This window comes from Bufo gargarizans, chromosome 1 (genome assembly GCF_014858855.1).
Source record: "Bufo gargarizans isolate SCDJY-AF-19 chromosome 1, ASM1485885v1, whole genome shotgun sequence".
Classification (NCBI taxonomy): Eukaryota; Metazoa; Chordata; class Amphibia; order Anura; family Bufonidae; genus Bufo; species Bufo gargarizans.
Genome location: NC_058080.1, coordinates 176,565,044 through 176,585,963, shown reverse-complemented (window position 1 = coordinate 176,585,963; position 20,920 = coordinate 176,565,044). Strand labels below are relative to the sequence as shown.

The window sequence follows — 20,920 nt, the reverse complement described above, 5'->3', positions numbered from 1 at the left end:
TATCTTTTCTGCTGCAGGTCCACAGCGGCTTGTCTCCTCTTCTGTCATCCAAGATGGCTGCACAGCTTCTCAGACTACTTGATGTACACTGTGCATTAGTTGTCCGAGACTCTTCCTGCTTTTCCAGCCCTGCTCTTGGATTGGCCGGCACTGCACACATGAGCAAAGGCAACAGGAAGTGTCTTGGACTACTGTATGCATCAGGTAGTCTCAGAAATTGTGCAGCTGGAAAGAAAGGCACCAGGTAAGTGTTCTGTTCGCTCCCCAGTTTATGTGAATTTTTTTTCTTAAACCAAAGGGTTGCTTTAAGGTGCCCATAATCATTATTTGGCTGAACCTCTCAATTTTAGCATCACTAGCCACCTCTAAATGCTAACATGTTTCTTAGGTTACATGCACATGACCGTGTGTTTTTTTGCTGTCTGCAAACTGCGATCCGCAAAAAACGGAAGCCATCCGCGCGCCTTCCGCGATTTGCGGAACGGGCGGCCCATTGTAGCAATGCCTATTCTTGTCCGCAAAACGGAGTGCTGTCCGCATCTTTTGCGGCCCCATTAAAGTAAATGGGTCCGCACTCGAGCTGCAAAAAATGTGGCTCAGATGCGGACCACAAAAACGGTTGTGTGCATGAAGGCCTCATGCACACAACCGTTTTTGTGGTCCGCATCCGAGTGGCATTTTTTGCGGCTCGAGTGCGGACCCATTCACTTTAATGGGGCCGCAAAAAATGCGGACAGCACTCCGTGTGCTGTCCGCATCCAATCCAGTCCTTACTCATGAACGTGTTCACACCAGGTTGCTGTTTTCTGTCTTTTTAATCCACTGAAGAACACAATTAGGCCAATTGTGTTCTTCAGTGGATTAGAAAGACAGAAAACAGCAACCTGGTGTGAACACGTTCATGAGTAAGGACTGGATTAGTCTGAAAGGTATTATTTGGCAGTCATTGCCTGGAACATGTTCACCCTATATCGCTATTTTACGCTGTTTTAAGGCATATCATTAAAGAAGAAACTATTTGGTTTGACATAGCATTTTGTCCTCTGTAATTTGGATCTGTTTCTATAGAACCTGAGGCACACGGAGGCACTGTATGTGCCTATAGCAGACAGTCTGCGGGCGCTGTATTATAGATTTGTACAACACAGCATCACATCATTGTGCAGCTATCATCACTCATCTTCATACACTTCCACCCTTAGGCCCCTTTCACACGAGCGAGTTTTCCTTGCGGGTGCAAAGCGTGACGTGAACGCATAGCACCCACATTCATTTCAATGGGTCTGTGTACATGAGTTCTGCCTTGCGTGAAAAACGCAGCATGTTCTATATTCTGCGTTTTTCACGCAGCCCTGGATCCATAGAAGCGAATGGGGGGCTTCAGTGGAAAACACATTGCATGTCCGGATGCAATGCGTTTTTCACTGATGGTTGCTAGGAGATGTTTTTTATCACGCTCGAGAAAAATGCATCAAAATGCATTGCACCCGCGCGGAAAAAAAACTGAACGCAATCGCAGACAAAACTGACTGAACTTGCTTGCAAAATGGTGCGAGTTTCACTAAACGCATCTGGAGCCAATCCGACACGCTCGTGTGAAAGAGGCCTAAGGCATTACTTGCGGATTTTGTTGTGGACTTTGACGTGGATTTGTCCCAGGTGAATTGCAAAGGATGAAATCTGCACTGAAAATCGGCGCAAACAGTTGACATGCCGTGGTTTTCAGGTCAGTTTTCACGCAGAAAAATTTCTATGTGTAGTTGAGAATTTAAAAATCTCTTTTAGTTAACTTGTATTCTTGTATTATATCCAAAATTCTGCACATAGTGTGCATATACTCTTAGGGCCACAAACCACAAAATATCTGCCTCCTCCTCTATGTCTATAGATTATTTCCGTCTCCAATGTGATAAGCCGTTTAGCATTTGTTAGCATAGTACTAAGCACGGTGACGATCCCTGATAGACTGTAACATTAGCACAGCCGCCACCAAAGGCACTTTCTAAGAAAGATGAGCAGTGTAATGGCATGGCACAAGGCAGGAGCCACCATTGGCTGACACTCCCATCATCCTCCTCCTCCTCCTCCCCCCTGAGCTGACAAGCTGTTTGTGCTGAGAGGAGCCTTTCACTCTGCGGCTGAATGAGGACATTGGGGCTGATCTTTCACAGGACCCACATCAGATGGTATTTGAGATGCACATGATAGGATGAAGCCATGGAGTACCAGTGAGTACCTCTCCCTGTCTGCTGTGCAGGCACACAATGTGCTGCTATATAGTAACTGACTTTCCATTCATATCCCAGCAGCTGTTACCGGACAGCACTATCTATGAGGCTTCACTTCTACATGGTCATATAATATTCCTGCTCGCCTACTTGCTTTTAGTACTCCTGATACTGATCGTGGGGCTGGGTGGGGGCTTCCTGAGTACTAGGCTGTTAATTACTTGGTATGATCACATGCAGCATGCTATACTGGCAGGCATTCAAGGGGTTGTCCAGGATTTCAATGTTAATGGCCTCGATTGGTGGGTTTCCAAGACCGCCATTGATTACCTGTTACCATGTAGCAGGTGATCGGTGGAGGGAACAGGGTGTCGAACCCAAGTTGATCTGATTTTGATAAGGATAGACCATCAATATCAACCTTCCGGACAACCCCTTTAATGCAGTGCTGTCAAGAATAATTCTATACCTTGTGATACAAGTAATTATAGACATTTTGAAGCCAGGTATAGATCATAAAGGGAGAGTAAATATACAGGGCAGGTACTACCTCATCTGTTTTCTGAATCCACTGCTGGTTTTGGCTCCAAAAACTGCATCAGAAAACCTGAGTGTGTAACCCCAGACTAAAACTATAAAACGTGAGTCGTCAAGCTGTTCCAACTTTCATTCAATCCTTGGTTAGGTTTTTCCTGGAAGAGCTGGGTGACAATCAATATGGCCACCATAAAAGATCCCTCAGGGATTCTCACACAGCTTTCCTAGAAGCTGCTAATCTGCTTAGGTAAGTAGCAATAAAATGCCCACCTTCTAAGGGCTCATGCACATTTCTGCAGTACTTTTTCAGAACAACAATAGGACATGTTGTAATTATTTGCGGGGTCGCGGAATGGACCTGTGGCTGTGGACAGTACAATGTGTGCTGTCCTCATTTTTTGAGGCCCCATTGAGATGAATAGGTTTGCAGCCAATCTGCAAAAAACACAGATCAGATGTGGACTGAAATTATGGTGATGTGCATGAGCCCTTATAGACTGTCTTATTTTTTTTAGTCGCATTTACTACTGAAAATGAGCCTGTTTTGACTAATTGAGAAGTTTTCTAACTTTTGAGTGTATTTTACAACCTATTTATGTAGGTGCGCCTTATTCTGCGCCCGATTAAGTCTCAATATCAGTCTAATTTTCACTCCACTCCAGGGCTTGCGTACTTTTCTACGTCTGTTTTGAGTGGTGTGTTGCGCCACATTTTGGCAAAAAGGTCGCCCTTTCATGGAGACGTGTGCCTACTTTCAGCTCGCTTGCACCACATTTTCATGTGCATGCTAATTAGACCAGTCTTGGTGAATATGAACCTGTCATACTGATAAAGAACCACTAGAGGTCAGACTAATGCGAATACACCTAGTCTAATTCATGAAGTGCTGTGAGACTTTTGATAAATAGTTGGCGAAAGACCAACAGGTGAAGCAACTACGCCTGATTGAAAGCCTAAAAATAGATAAATGTGGCCCATGGTGTTTTTTACTTTCAATATGCAGCATGTTCCAGCTGATCCATGTTGTTCCTTTTAGGCCTCATGCACACAACCGTTCAGTTTTTTGCGGTCCACAAATCGCGGATCCACAAAAAACAGAAGCCGCGTGTGCCTTCTGCAATTTGCGGAACGGGCGGCCCATTGTAGAAATGCCTATTCTTGTCCGCAAAACAGACAAGAATAGGACATGCTGTTTTTTGGGGGGGTTTTTTGGGCCACGGAACGGAGCAACGGATGCGGACAGCACATGGAGTGCTGTCCGCATCTTTTGCGGCCCCATTGAAGTGAATGGGTCCGCAGTTTTTGCGGCTCGGATGTGAACCCGAAAAATGGTCGTGTGCATGAGGCCTTATCCCAATAAAGTCAGTGGACATTATTTATTAAAACTGTCTAACATGAAAACTGTTAGGCCCCTTTCAGATGAGCAAGTGTCTCGCTGAGGACTCGCAGCGAGGCACCAGGCTTGAACTTCCAGCACTGCCAGGGTCACATAGCATTATATTGATTTATGATGCTATGTAACCCTTAGGCCCCTTTCACACGGGTGAGAATTCCAGTGAACACACTGCACCTGCACAGTCAGTTATTTTTATGACGCGCGTGCAAAACGCATTGCACCCGCGTTATAAAAACTAAACATCGGAACGCAATCGCAGTCAAAACTGACTGCAATTGCGTGCCTACTAGCACGATTTTCCCTGATTGCAGATGCAGCGCTTTCGGACCTAATCCGGACATGCTCGTCTGCAAGGGGCCTAAGGGTTACATAGCATCATAAATCAATATAATGCTATATGACCCTGGTAGTGCTGAGTTCAGGCCTGTTGTGTGTGTGTGTTTTTTTTTTTTCCTGTTCTTCTAAAAGAAGAACAGAAAAAAAAAAAAAGAATGCTGTAAAAAACAAACAAAAAAACCCAGCACATTTGGCATACGTGTAAGCCATTTCCATCTGAGATCCGTTTTCTTCTACAGACCGCAACACACCAACTGTCATGTGCATGAGCCCTAATGTACAGGATCCTTTTTTTTTCTTCTTTTTTTCCTGATCAGAAACGGTGATGCTCTGATTGGTTGCTATGGGCAACTAAGACAGTTTTCGCGTTAGACAGCCTTGATAAATGAGGCCCAGTATTGTATGTTATTTTGTACTGTGATCTTGTGTGGAATTTCATTACACGATATGTATCACCCTGGAGCCCTGACTTTACCTGCCAAGCTTGCTATTAAAGGGTTTCTGTCATCAGAAATAATGTTATGTAGCTGACTGACAGCGATGGGCTAATATCAGCAGTAAATAACAGTGTGCTTTATAACTCCCTGCCTGCCGCCGTGCTCTTAAGGCTACATGCACACAAACGTTGTTTGCTTCCGTGTCCGTTCCATTTTTTTTTGCGGATAGGATGCAGACCCATTCATTTTAATAGGTCCGCAAAAAACGCGGACAGCACACCGTGTGCTGTCTGCATCAGTATGTCCATTCCGTTTCCCCGCAAAAAAAAGGACATGTCCTATTTTTTTTCTAGTTTGCGGACAAAGATAGGCATTATTACAATGGATCCGCAAAAAAAAGGATGACGTTCTGTATGGCATCTTTTTTGTGTTTTTTTTTTTTTTTTTTTTTGCGGATCCATTGTAATAATGCCTATCCTTGTTCGCAAACAAGAAAAAAATAGGACATGCACGGTGTGCTGTCCACATTTTTTGTGGACCCTTTGAAATGAATGGGTCCGCATGCTATCCGGATGGGTCCGCATGCTATCCTCTATTTTAAGAGCACGGCGGCAGGCAGGGAGTTATAAAGCTACTGTTATGTACTGCTGACAGCACATCGCTAATGTCAGCCAGATACATAACCTTATTTCTCATGACAGAAACTCTTTAAAAAGTTAAGTGAAGCTTGCTGACGAGCGTTGTTCTCATCTGTGGGCACATGTACTGATCACTATTGGGGGGCCTTCACTCGTGGCAGAAAATCTGCCAGATAATACACAAGTGTGGATTTTTGCGATTGTGCAGATATCTATGTGAACTTTGTGGATTTCTGTGCAAATCGCAATTCAATTAAGGCCTCTTTCACACAAACGATACGGATTGGGTCTGGATGCGTTCAGTGAAACTCGCACCATTTTGTAGGCAAGTTCAGTCAGTATTGTCTGCGATTGGGTTCAGTTGTAAAAAAATTTCCACGTGGGTGCAATGCGTTTTGATGCGTTTTTCACGAGCATGATAAAAAAACCTGAAGGTTTACAGACAATGTCTCCTAACAACCATCAGTGAAAAAACGCATCGCATCCGCACTTGCTTCCAGATACAATGCGTTTTTCACTGAAGCCCCATTCACTTCTATGGGGCCAGGGCTGCGTGAAAAACGCAAAATAGAGAACATGCATTTTTCACGCAGAGCAGAACTGATGCGTTAAATAAAACGCTCATGTACACAGACCCATTGAAATGAATGGGTCAGAATTCCATATTTCCATTCCACACAAAAAAAAAATCCTATTTTTGTCCACATTACGGACAAGGATAGGACTGTTCTATCAGGTGCCAGCTGTTCCGTTCCACAAAATATGGAATGCACATGGATGCCTTTCGTGGCACCCCTGATTTGGCCGCGAACCTGTAATGGCACCTTTTAAAATGGTTATCCACAGCTGACTGTGTGTAAACCCTAGCCTGGTATACCTGTTGAAAAAAAATCATGCTCGGCTTTTCCCCGGTGCTCCGTTCTGGGACTTTGGCTTCCTTTTCGGAATCTTCCGGTCCCTGTCCTGTGATCTCAGAGATGGACAAGGTCATGCGTGTTACTGCAGCCAATGACTGGCCTCAGTGGTGACATAGCCCTAAGTGGCATGTGACCTAGCAGTGACGTGCTGCTTGATGACACGTTACTGCTGGGGCCAGTCATCGGCTGCATCGTCTGTCTGTTTACAGGACGGCTACCAAAGACCCCTGATGGGAGGCAGGAAGCGGGAATGGACCAGTGCGGAGCAGGGGAGTTTGTATTCAACAGTTACAGCAGGCTGGGGATGTAAGTTTAAAAAAAGAAAAGTCCAAAAAGATGGACAGCCCTGTTTTGCCAACACTTTCTGAAGAAAATGCAAGTGTTAAGACACGCAGGCCAAGATCTACTAATCCTATAGGTGGAGTAACAGACTGTCTACACCTGTGGGGCACATTTACTGATGGACTTGCGACACTTTTAGGGCTCGCGCAAAAAACTGATCCGCAAAAAATACGGATGACGTCCGTGTACATTCCGTATTTTGTGGAACAGTACAGCTGGCTGCTAATAGAACAGTTTTATCCTTGTCCGTAATGCAGACAATAATAGGACATGTTCTATTTTTTTTTTTTGTGGACCGGAAATACAGAAACTGAATGCACATGGAGTAACTTAATTTTTTTTTTTTTTTTTTGCGGACCTATTGAAATGAATGGTTCCGCATACAGTCACGGAAAGAAAATATGTTCGTCTGCATGAGCCCTTAGATATAAAAATTGTTGCAAAACACGGCAAAAACTGCAGGTGGCAAGAAATGGCATGTGCTGATTCTGGCATTTTTAAAGGGGTTCTGCACTTTCATTTAACTGTTGATCTATCCTCTGGATAGGCGGGGGTCTGACACCCGGGACCCCCACCAATCAGCTGTTTGAGAAGGCAGTGGCGCTCCAGCAGCGCCGCGGCCTTCTCACTGTTTACCGCCGGCCCACGGACGTCACGACTAGTATCATCTAGTGTGGGCGGGGCTAAGCTCTGTTCACTTGAATGGAGCTTAGCCACGCCCACGCTAGTTGATACTAGTCGTGACATCAGTGGGCCGACGGTAAACAGTGAGAAGGCCGCGGCGCTGCTGGAGCGCCACTGCCTTCTCAAACAGCTGATCAGAGGGGGTCCCGGGTGTCGGACCCCCGACGATCAGTAGCTGATAATCTATCCAGAGGATAGATCATCAGTTAAACAAAAGTGTAGAACCCCTTTAACTGGTAGAAACAAAATGGAGCTAAACTGGTGTGTGTGAGGACTCTCAGGGATGTTCATGTCTAATTAATTGAAATACTAAGCATCAACTTTGCTAGTTCCGTAAATGTCCGCTTCTAGTTTTCCATGGGCAGTCTTAATTTAAAGGTCACCTGTTGTTCATCCCCCTTTCAATGGTTTATTCATTCATTTATTTTACATTTTTTGGGGGGGAAAAATCTTTGGGAGCGATGATGCTGGTATTGTTTCAGGAGTCTGTGGGCCCTAAATTGACCATCTGATCTCAGAATGGAAATTTGCCATATAATGGCTATAAAAGAAAGTGACTGTAAAATGTATGATCATGGGTACAATGGATTCATTGTGGGGGGAAAGTAGTGGGAAAATGTTTGCCGTTTGACCTTCCGATGATTATGTATTCTCTTGTGTTCTCTCATTTATTTGTGTGTTGTTTATTAGATATAGTTTGTTTTCTTATAAAGTTACCTCCATTTATGTTGTAAGTGTTAAAGCAAAATATCTGTTTCAGGTTATGGCCATATGGGGCAGAATATAGCGAGATTATGTGACAAAATACGTGTTGATTCCACTGCAAAATCTGCATGTTATGCCTCTTTCACACGACCGTATGGCTTTTTCAGTGTTTTGCGGTCTGTTTTTCATGGATCCGTGGTTCCGTTTTTGTTTCCATTGTGTTTCTGTTCCATTTTTCTGTATGGAGTATACAGTAATTACATAGAAAAAATTTGGGCTAGGCATAAAATTTTCAATAGATGGTTCCGCGAGAACGGATACGGAAGACCTACAAATGCATTTCCGTATGTGTTCCCTTTTTTTTTATTAAGCACCCATTGACTTAAATGGAGCCACGGAACGCGATTTGCGGGCAATAATAGGACTTTGAACGGAAATATGGAAACGGAATGCATATTCAGTTTTTTTTTTTTTTTTTTTTAAGAACCATTGAAATGGTGGAACTAAATAAACGGCCGGTATACGGAACGCAAAAAACGTTCGTTATGCTTAGATTTTTGCAGTGTTATTTCTGCTGGTTTCTCTCTGCGTTGCAAATCTATTGTTGTGGATAGGAACTCTGTTTCTGCTAACATAGTAACATAGTATATAAGGCCGAAAAAAGACATTTGTCCATCCAGTTCGGCCTGGCATCCTGCAAGTTGATCCAGAGGAAGGTAAAAAACCTGTGAGGTAGAAGCCAATTTCCTCACTTTAGGGGAATAAAAATTCCTTCCCGACTCCAATCAGGCTGCTGCAGGTTTTTTCTATAGTGTGTGAGATTTTGTAACATCTCTGGTATAATGAGGATATGGTTGTTTTTTTTTCGGATGCATTTTTTTTTTTTTTTCTTTTGCACACCTTTTTTATGTGGATTTGAAATGGATTTTCATTCCAGCCCTTTTTAATAGGAATTGAGGACACAGAATCCACACCTAATCTGCATTAAGAATGGACATGTCAATTGTTCTTTGTAAAACTGCACGTGGAAAAAAAGGCGCAATATGATTTAACATGCAGCTTCCCCATTGAAATCAAGGGGGAAAATCTGCATGCATTTTTGTCATGGAATCTGCACAAAAAAAAAAAAAAAACTCACCACGCACGTACCCTCAGATACTGCTGATTTTCTACTGGCAAATCCAAAGCAGAAAAAGGAGGATCGGGATATGCAATGATGGTGAACCTTTTAGGCCTCGTTCACACTTCAGTGTTTAGTCAGTGATTTCCATCAGTGATTTGTGAGCCAAAACCAGGTGCAACTCTAAACACAGAACAGGAGCAGATCTTTCCCTTCTACCACATGTCTGTGGAGGCTCCACTTCTGGTTTTGGCTCACAAATCACTGATGGAAATCACTGACCAAACACTGAAGTGTGAACGAGGCCTTAGAGACTGAGTGCCCAAACTGCAACCCAAAACCCACTTATTTATCGCAAAGTGCCAACACGGCAATTTAACCTGAATACTATAGTTCAATACAGTATATCTACCATGTACTTTATCACAACTATAATAGCCGGCCTGCATTCAGTGCACGCTGCCTGTGCTGTTCATAGTGCGCCTGCGCTGATAAATGGCAGGAAAAGTCTCAGGCATATTGGTACAACATAGACTTTTTCCAGGGTGCGGGTGCCCACAGAGAGGGCTCTGAGTTCCGCCTTTGGCACTCATGCCATAGGTTCTCCACCACTGGGATAGGGCATAACTATGGCTACTTTCACACTCGTGTTTTGTGCGGATCCTTAATGGACGGATCCTTTGAGATAATCCAACCGTCTGCATTCGTTCAGAACGGATCCGTTTGTATTATCTGTAACATAGCCATGACGGACCTGTCTTGAACACCATTGAAAGTCAATAGAGGACGGATCCGTTTTCTGTTGTGCCAGATTGTGTCATATAAAACGGATCCGTCCCTATTGACTTGCATTGTGTGCCAGGACGAAATCCATTTGGCTCAGTTTCATCAGACGGACACTGTCCGTCTCTAAAGCGGAATGGAGACTGGACTGATGCATTCTGAGCGGATTCCTTTCCATTCAGAATGCAAACTGATCCGTTTGGACCGCTTGTGAGAGCCCTGAACAGATCTCACAAACAGAAAGCCAAAACGCCAGTGTGAAAGTAGACTAATTGATGAGGGTCTGACTGTTGGGACGCCACCAATCCTAGGAATGAAGATCCTATGTTGCTCTGATTGGCAAGGGTCCAACCACTAGGACCCCCATCGATCCCGATAATAGGATTCCCATCCTGATAGAGAAACAGGCCTAATGCTCACAACACCCTGGTGCTCTTCATTCTGTCTGGGAGCACATTGCTCTGCCATTTCCAGCAGTCCCATAGAGAATGAATGGAGTAGCAAGGACCATGCTCAGCCTGCGTCTCTCAGAGCAGCAACAGAGTTGCCCCCTATAGAAAAAAGCACTGACCTACGTGAGCTCTCGCGGTTCCGGTAACCAGAGAGACCGGCACTTTTTACTATAGTGTGCAAGCATGTCCACCGCTGATGGATTGCAGGGTGGTCGTAACTATGGAAACAAGCACTGTATAACGCGTGGAAAAATGAATCCAGCCAGCAAAGGAGGCAATATGGACAATCGCAATACATTAGTAAGTGCCTTGTAGTAACTTTCTCTACATGATAATTGCCACCTGCTGAAGTGACCCAACCCTTTTAAGGGGATTGTCCGGAAAATCCAAATTAACTTAAAACTAGCTGACAATGGGGTACAAAAATTGAAGAAAAAAAAAGCATACTCTTCTCTTTAGCCCAACACTCCTGCTTCAGCACTGCCCAGGCCCTCTCAACATGCAGGAAATGCTACTATGCCAATCACTGGCTGCTGTAGTAACCCGCCTGAGCCACTGAGGGACCAGGAAGCAGAGCGGGGGGAACCTGGGCGGCATTGGAACAGGAGCAGTGGGGTTCTGATCTTCTTTTTGACTGAAGCAGTGACATGACAGTATACTGCAGCCAGCCTGTGGTCTTGTACTATATACTGCTGAAGCACTGATTGGCTGCTGCAGGGACACGAGGTATACGGCCGGGCGTATCATCGCAGGAGCGAAGAACATGATTGCTGCTGTGGGGAGGATCAGCAAAGCAGAACTGAAGCAAATGGGTTTGAGTGTGTATAATTTCTTTTTATTTTAACACCTTTCTGGCAGTGGTTCTTTTTTTTATTTTATTTATTTATTTTTAACTCTGACAACCCTTTTAATGCATTCAAAGCACAGGTTGCCAGTAAAGCACTGAAGTAGATAGGACCACCATCCATCTGATGTATGTGGTTGTAACTTCCTGTGCTTTTTACTTTTATTGCGTTCAGACTTGGAGTAGAAGATCATTATTTTTTTTTATTTTTTTTATAGCTTTTTCCCCCCCTCGTTTCAGAAAAAAGATCAAGTTACTAATCTGCACTTTGAAACAATTCCCCATAACTCATGAGAGGTTCTGAAGAGAGGCCCAATTCTTCTGAGGGCTACACCAGAAAATCTGCTCTCTGTGTTCCAGTCGCTGAACAAGTGAATGATGCCAGTGTTTCAGTGGTACCAGATTGTGCTTTTGGCAGTCGTGCCTCTCTACAACTTAAGCAAGCAGCCAACTTTTTTTTATTTTTATGAATCTGCATTCTAATATTCTAATACTATAATATTATCCAACGAGGATTGGCTGCCATGTTGGATTTTTTTGATTGATCATTTATTGTTGTACCAAAGGTTCGTGTCTCTGGAGTTGATGGGCGACTATTCACTCTGTCACACTCCACAGGGGCCTTTGGCCAAAACAAATGGCCATTTTATGGAAGGCACCAGGGGTGTTATCTGCTAGCTGACCAATAGTTACTAGTCCAGTAGATGTTGTTTTTGTCTACTTTCAGCTCTGCTGTGAGGCATCTAGGAATGCAGAACAGAAGATCTGCCAGAAGCTGAACTTGTAGATCTGGTTTGGTTAGGTGTTGCATGCCGCAAAACGTTTTACCAAGTAAAATCTGAAACTTGGATTTGATAAATCAGGAAGATTAGAAAGAACATTCTTCAAGCCTGAATGGGTAATAATGTGTATGAGCAGGGTCATTTCTAACTAGGCCTCACATGCACCAGATTTCATTGCAAAATAATCTTTGAAAATATGCAAATATCAGCACAATGGATATAAATAAAGATGAAACCACTCAAAAGAAAAATGTCTGGACCAGAATTTTATGTCTGTGGCTAGATTGAAGGGAACCTGTCATCAGGTTCATGCTGCCTGATCCATGGGCATCATAAAATATTGACAAAGTATAGTTTGAATACAAGCCAGGAATGGGGGGGGGGGAGATGAGTCAGCTGTGTGGCATCTCCCTGCCATGCTTGATTGACAGGTCTTTCCTTGGGCAAACATGGAGAGCAGGGCAGAATCATCTCCCCATTTTCAATACATTTTTAAAATGGGGTCCACATTTACTAATCTAAGAATACCTAAAGGTTGCAAAATGTGGTGCAAATTGGCAAAAGTTAGTGTGTTTTTGGAGTGGTGCCTTTTAGAAGAAGTTTCTTGAAGAGGGCATTGGCTATTTGCTCGGTCCTCCCCAATTGCCTAACCCCATACACCGAGCCCCTCCCCCCAACCCCAAGTAAATAAACACACCACACCACTGCTTGGATTTAATCGGCCACAGCAGCCGTTTATTTAAATACATACAAATTAAATAACATAAGTTAACCAATGACGAGGGAGGTCCTAGAAGCCCCAATAGCTTAATAACACTGGAACACCTACGTCACCATCTTACCCCCAGCCGTTGAACCCAGCTCGGAGGCAGCAACTGATGGCCACGTAATTAGTTCCTACCAGCTCCTCAATGAGAGTCCAGCCCCTCCCGCGGGGCCCTCCCATCCTCAGGTACCACCATATTCCTCCACTTCAAGGACCTCCCCCGCCTCCACGACTGCTACGACACAGAAAACAACAAACATCAACACTTCCCCTACCCCCCCCTCCAACAGGGCAGGGTGGGTGGGCGTTCCGCTCCCCTGGCCGCACTGACACTGCTCCGCCCACTTCCTCCTTCCCTGCTCATGCCGCGCCCCCCGCTGCCTCGGCAACTCGCGCCTCAGCTGGATGCCGCCCCCCGCATCACTTAACCCTTACCTCACCTCCCTCGCCGCCACGCCTCTTCATGCGCGTCCTCCCCCACCGCTGCGCTCCTGTCCGGCCTGACTTGAAGAGGGCATTGGCTATTTGCTCGGTCCTCCCCAATTGCCTAACCCCATACACCGAGCCCCTCCCCCCAACCCCAAGTAAATAAACACACCACACCACTGCTTGGATTTAATCGGCCACAGCAGCCGTTTATTTAAATACATACAAATTAAATAACATAAGTTAACCAATGACGAGGGAGGTCCTAGAAGCCCCAATAGCTTAATAACACTGGAACACCTACGTCACCATCTTACCCCCAGCCGTTGAACCCAGCTCGGAGGCAGCAACTGATGGCCACGTAATTAGTTCCTACCAGCTCCTCAATGAGAGTCCAGCCCCTCCCGCGGGGCCCTCCCATCCTCAGGTACCACCATATTCCTCCACTTCAAGGACCTCCCCCGCCTCCAACAACGCGCAGCTTGACCACCTCAACCCTGCGCGTCCCCCCACATACGTAACGCAATTTCCACACCACTCTGGAGCCCCAGAGACCACAGATCCGTCCCCACCGCATTGAGGTGCACACCATCAGCCCTCCAAAATGCACCCTCCCCTTTCTCCAGCACCTCATGCCGCACCACCACCCCGCCATTGCGTGCCATAAACCGGCCCACCGCCCTATTCACCTTGATCCGCGCCTTATTAAGCCTCTCCACCGACCTCGCATCCCTCCAAACCTTCCGCGGAACAATGTCAGACCAGACCGTGATCACCCCCGGAAACAAAGCCCAAATCCTGAGCAAGTCGAACTTAATATCGCGAACCAACTCCCTAAAAGGCCGCTTACCCAAGTCGTTCCCCCCCACGTGCAAAACCAACACGTCCGGGGGGCGGTCCAACCGCACAAAATGATGCACCTCCCTCATCACCCCGCCCCACAACATACCTCTCACCCCCAACCACCGGACCGTAGCCAACTCCGGACTGAAACCCAACTGTCGCCCACTCGGCCGCACATCCGCTCTGATCGCACCCCAAAACACATAAGAGTGCCCCAAAATCCACACCAACGCCGCCGCCGTCCGACCTGCGAACACAAAAGAACAAAATTAACACCAAACCACCACCCCGATCCCATTACAACAAAGCAGGCCGCACATAGGATTTAAAACGCACCGACTCCCACCGCCCAATCCTCCTAATCACTTCCTCACTGGCGCCCAGCCTGGCGGCCTCAGTCGCCGCACCAATCCGGAACGAATGCCCAGAATAATCCTTGACCGGCACCCCCAACGCCCTCAAACACTTCCTAAAGACCGCCAAAAATTGAAACCTAGACAAAAAGGAACCATCCTCATGCCTAAGGAAAGGAACCCCGTCCCTCCCCAGGCCCGCCCCATAAGACCGCACACACCGAACTGGGCACATCATACACCCTGGAACCGAAAACAACATGAAACGACGCCCCCTGCCCTCCTGATCCGTTTTTGACCTGCGAATCCGAACAGACAACCTGTCCCCCATCAACTCGATATCCTCACTCCTCAGCCCCCCCGCTCGACGAACACTGTCACACACTAATTCCCCCAAGCGAAAGGCGCCAAAAAACGCCAACGCAAACGCAGCCCTAAACAGCCCCAACTCCCACCCGGAACTGCAAATCCCACCCAACTGTTCACCCATCCGCCCCAACAACTCAAAAGACACCGGCCTCCGACAATCCGGCACCCTGCACGCGCCCCTCCGCCAACCCTTCAAAACCTGCCGTACCAAAAACTCCTTCGTCAAATCCCGCAGCCCCCGCAGCCGGAAACCGAACGCAACCCCTGCAATAAAATGATTCACTTTTGACACCGACCACCCCTCGCCCTTCAGCTGTCCCAACAACCTCACATCCCCATCACCGCCCCCAGCCCCCCAAGCCCCGTTCCAAGACTCCCAGATCGCCCACGCCTTACCATACTCCCTCCACGTAGCCGGACACAACGAATCCCTCAACATCCCCATCACTTCTCCTCCAAGATCCCCCACAGCCACGACGGACACTCCAGACCCACCGCCTCCGCTTCTGGCGCTAGAAGCCGGAACCGCTCCCACTGTGAACGAGAAAGAGAATCCGCCACTGAATTAGACACACCAGCCACATGCTCCGCCACCACCCACACATTAATAGACAAGCAGCGCAACACAAAAAACTGCAACAGCCGCACCACCGGCGGAGAAGATGCGGACAAACTGTTGATAGCCTGAACCACCCCCAGATTGTCGCAATGAAAGCGCACCTTCCTGTTCCCCAATCTCTCCCCCCACAACACCACCGCCATCACAATGGGAAAAAGCTCTAACAAAGCCACATTCCTCACCCACCCCCGACTGACCCACGAGTCCGGCCACACGCCTGCGCACCATTGACCCTGGCAATAAGCCCCAAAACCCACCCCCCCCCGACGCGTCAGTATATAACTCCAACTCCACACTATCACACAATCCCTCCATGACCAACGACCTACCATTGTACTGACCTAAAAACTCCGCCCACACCCTCAAATCCCCTTTCAACTCCTTACGCAACCTGATAAAATGATGCGGCGCTGACACCCCTGCCGTAGCCGCGGCCAACCGTCTACAAAAAATCCTACCCATTGGCATAATTTGACAAGCGAAGTTCAATTTTCCCAACAATGACTGCAACGCCCGCAACCTAATCTTCTCCCCTCCTATGGCCCTGCCAATCTCCTGCCGCAAATCCTCCAACTTATCCTGGGGAAGTCTGCACTCCATCCGCTCTGTGTCTATAACAATCCCCAAAAAACACAACTCCGTCACCGGACCAACTGTCTTCTCCCGCGCCAACGGTACCCCAAAACGCGCAAAAACTGACTGCACCGTGTGCAGCAACAAAGAACACACCCGCGAATTCGCCGCCCCCAAACACAAAAAATCATCCAAGTAATGGATAACAGATGAACAACCGGAAACCTCCACCACAACCCATTCCAGAAACGAGCTAAAAGTCTCAAAATATGCACATGAGAGAGAGCACCCCATCGGCAAGCACCTATCCACAAAATACTCCCCATCCCAAAAACAGCCCAACAAACCCATGCTCTCCACGTGCACCGGCAACAAACGAAATGCCGCCTCCACATCAACCTTAGCCATCAACGCCCCCCGCCCCAACCGCCTCACCCATCTCACAGCCGCATCAAAGGACGTATAGACCACCGAACAAAGTTCAGGAGCTATACCATCATTGACCGACGCCCCTTTCGGGTAAGACAAGTGATGAATGAGCCGAAACTTATTCGGCTCCTTCTTCGGCACCACGCCCAGCGGAGACACCCTCAACCCCGGGATCGGCGGTTCCTTGAATGGACCCGCCATCCGCCCCAACTCCACCTCCTTCCACAACTTCTCCGTCACCACATCCGCATGATCAAGCGCGGACCTAAGATTCTTATGAACCATAGGCCCCGCCGTAACAACCGACGGAATCCGAAAACCAAAACTAAAACCATCCCCCAACAAAACAGCCGCAACCCGATCCGGGTACCTATCTAGGAACACCTGCATCTCTTCCAACCGCACCGGCGTCCGTCCCCTTTCCAGCACCATCCCCGCCCCTATTCCTGCCCCCTTTGAAGCAACGATTGGCGCCATGGGCCCCCCCACACCCCGTGCACTCGTGCTTAAATTTGCACTTGGCCCCAAATCTGCAATTTCCTTCGTTAAATAGGAAACACAACCCCTTTGCCGACGCCGCTGCCAAGGCACCCGGGGAAGACCCCCCGGACTCCCCCCGAAAGGACTGCCCAGTCCTGGGAGCCGCCGTCACCCTCAACCACAACCCAATGTCCTTATGATCCCATCGGATATCGGGCCTAACCGCCTTCCCCTGCCGGAACTGCTCATCATACCGGAGCCAACCCATACCCCCATAAACCCTATACGCCTCCCCAATCGCGTCCTGGTAGCAAAAAAGCGCCGAACAACAATCCGGCGACCGCTCCCCAATGACACTCGCTAATATGGCAAACGCCTGCAACCAATTAGCAAAAGTACGCGGGATCAAACGATGCCGCCGCTTATCCTCATCCTCCTTCTTCCCCTCATCCTTCTTACCCCTATCCAGGTTAAACCGTTCCAACGGAAGCAGCGAGAATATCTCCACATACTCCCCCTTCCAAATCCTCTCCCTCACCTCCTGTTTCAAATGAGCCCCCAACGGCCCCTCAAAGCATACGTACACCTCCCCGCGCGCCCTGTCATCCAACCTCTGCACTTCCTCCTCACCCCCCGCCTGCGTTTCCACTGACACCGACCCCCCCACAACCCCCGGCGACCCTGCCACGGCCCCCGGTACCACCCCCCACCCCGGCAACGGAGACCCCGCACCCGCTCCCATACCCGATAACCATCCCGCCAGACCCCCCACCAACTGCCCCAAACCCCTACCAAACTCCCCCATGGACCCCCCCCCCCCCCCAGCAACCGGGAAACCCTGCGCTAACATGGAGCCCCACGCAATCTCACCAGGCACCGCGGGCGCTGTGACTCCCGCTGCCGCAGATCCTGACTCCCGCCGACCGGACACTCCACCATCCTGGATCCTGGACGTGGACGGCTGTTCATCCCGGACCTCCTGCACGACCCTCTGCACAACACTGGACGGGCCCCGGGCGAAGACCTCGGCGCCCCCCACGGCAAGGGGATCCTCCTCCGCGCTGCTCCCCTCTTCTCTGGACCTGCGCCGGCATCCGTCACCACCCAGCGCAGCCCGAGGAATCACGACGTCGTCCAGAAGCCGAGCGGACCGCCCGCTTAAGGAGGGACAGGGCCGGTCCGCCGTTCCCGGTCCGGAATCCATCAGCACCGCCGCAGGGAGAGGGGGAAGGGGCGTCCCACTCCGCTCAGGGCCCCGCCGCGTGACGGGATTCCTTCCACGGCGTGAGCGACTCGCGGAAGGCCGAGCGGCCGCTCTCCGCCGTGAAGGGTCCACAGAGGGGCTCCCTACTCGGCGCCGGGCCCGTGGGGTGACTTCAGGGCTTAGGCGCGCCGGCGGAACCCCACGCCGCGGCCGGGCAGCCCGAACTGTAGGGGAAATCTCCGGAGCAGGGGACACCAAACAGGCACCCACCTGCTCCTGCAGCCAGCCAGGCCCCCGCACCTCCGCCTCACGCCGCAACCGCTCCAGCATGGCCTCCACTGATAATACAGGCGCCGACATCTTGCGTCCGTTCCGCTCCCCTGGCCGCACTGACACTGCTCCGCCCACTTCCTCCTTCCCTGCTCATGCCGCGCCCCCCGCTGCCTCGGCAACTCGCGCCTCAGCTGGATGCCGCCCCCCGCATCACTTAACCCTTACCTCACCTCCCTCGCCGCCACGCCTCTTCATGCGCGTCCTCCCCCACCGCTGCGCTCCTGTCCGGCCTGACTATCCTTGCATTACATTTCTCGTCTGGTCTGAGTCACTGTGATTGTTGGTTAGTTTATGACCTCTATAGGATAGCAAATTTGTCCCAATGTTTTCTTTGAAATGGCTTAGCGTTATAGAGTAAAACCGAGCTCTCTGTCATGAGGGACCCTGTCAGGACTTCATCCTGCCCCTGGTTCAGACAGCCAATTGAGCTTGTGAACCTCTATGAATAAAACTGTTCACTTAGGCTACCTTCACACATGTGGCACAGCAATCCGACAGGCTGTTCCTGAAAAGAACGGCATGTGGAAGTTCTCCGAATCCGGCAAAGCTGGAGAGTGCCACATCCCTGCCAAACCTCTTGACTGTAATGGGAACCGACGGGAATACGGCTGTTCCTTAGCATAAATGTCAGTATTTGGGAAGTCAAAAATTGCTGTGTGCAAAATTTTTTTTTTCCTGCTGAATCCTGGCATCTATGCCGGCGAGTGGCCAGATCCCTGCTGGTTGCCATTATAGTCAATGGGGTGTGGCAGGCTAGTGGCAATATCTGGCTATGCTGGATCCAGAGACCCCTGGCAGGCTGTCTTCTGCTGGATTGAAGTGCCGCATGTGTGAAAATGGCCTAACCTGCAGTATGGCCAGCAAATCATTGATTTCAGTGGAGCCATTGCAATTGTTCAGGACTTGTTTGAAGGACATAACATAAAATAATACAACTTGTCAGTGCCCTTGTAAGGACAATAGCCTAGAATGTGTAGTGGGTGTTTCATTTCAGGAAAAACGTGGATAGCCTAAGATGTGTGTTTTTAGGCTATTGGGGGAATTTGGCAGTTCAAAATCAAAAGAGGTACAAACCTTGTGTAAGGCTCTTCTAACATCTGCCCGTCTTCTCATAGCTGTATACTGGCGGAAAACGGATCCTCTATTATTACAACACTGGTTTCAGAAATGTGATGACCAGATCTATCGGTTAGAACAAATTGCGCATTGGGATGCCAGAACACCTCAACGATTCTTAGATATTTGGAGACCGTGGAAAAGTTTGAGGTTTTATGGATTAAAGCCTTTGGTCATTTTGAAATGTGTATGCTATTCTTTAGTGCTAGTGTAGGAAGTGAAGGAAGGTGATGTATTACTTTTCTACATTACCCTTCATCCTCTTCCCCTCAGACTTTCCCCAAGACCCCCTCCCCCTCACACACCCCTCCTTTTGTATTGATTTCCATTGTTTATGTTCTACTAGATCAATCGATACGATGATTGTATTACTGTATTTATAACCATTGTACAAGTTTTTGTATAGGCATACCGATATGTGTTACTTAGACTTTGTTATTTTCTCACGTTGGTATACATACCTCTGAAAATAATAAAAACAATTTGAAAATAAATAGGAAAAACATGGATAAATCCGGCACCCAAATAAAAACGCCAGAACTGTTCTGGGTTAATAAAGGAATTTGTTTTTATTTGGGTGCTGGATCTATCAAATTTCTTTTTTATTGGTGTTTCATTTAATTTGTCCTAATAGAAAACATGATGAATCTGCTCTTTTTGTCTTGCACGTGGCTGTATATTCACTAATATACAGTAAGTAATGTAAAATATGCAGTAGAACTTGTTGAGATCCTGAACTGTCCAAGAGAATGTTATGTGGAACCAGATTCCTAAGCCTGTTTTCTGTTCCTGTAAAATATATGCTTAAAGGGGTTATCCGATACTGCAAATACCACCCACAATGCCCGGGCCCCTTCTATAGTCGATATTTACCTGGTCTCCAGATCCCTGCACGCCCACTGCTGCATCTCCCCGTCGTGCAGATCAAAACATATAGGGGGGGCTAGTAGTTATTCCCCCTTCATGCCACTGCACAGTATTTATGCCCACATTGTGCCCCCAGTAATATGTCCTGTCTTGTGCCCTCACAGAAAGTACAAAAAAATAAATTCCACGTAATTAGGGCTTGTTCACATGACCATGTGAAGCCCGTATTGTGGACCGCATTTGCAATACATGGGTCCCGGTCCGTGGCCATTCCGCATCATGGATGCGGACCCATTTATTTCAATGGGTCCGCAAATCCAGAGATGCGGAACGTAACCACG

The 20,920-nt window shown here is 48.0% G+C and overlaps 1 protein-coding gene across 1 annotated transcript in view; it reads left to right on the top strand.

The window, feature by feature from the left end:
• The first annotated feature begins 2,112 nt into the window (after positions 1-2,112).
• TRIM2 (tripartite motif containing 2) overlaps positions 2,113-20,920 on the top strand; it is a 90,478-nt gene continuing 71,670 nt past the window's right edge. The window contains exon 1 of the mRNA XM_044300317.1: positions 2,113-2,228. The gene's annotated coding sequence lies outside the window, so the exon portion shown is untranslated. The remainder of the gene's footprint in view (positions 2,229-20,920) is intronic.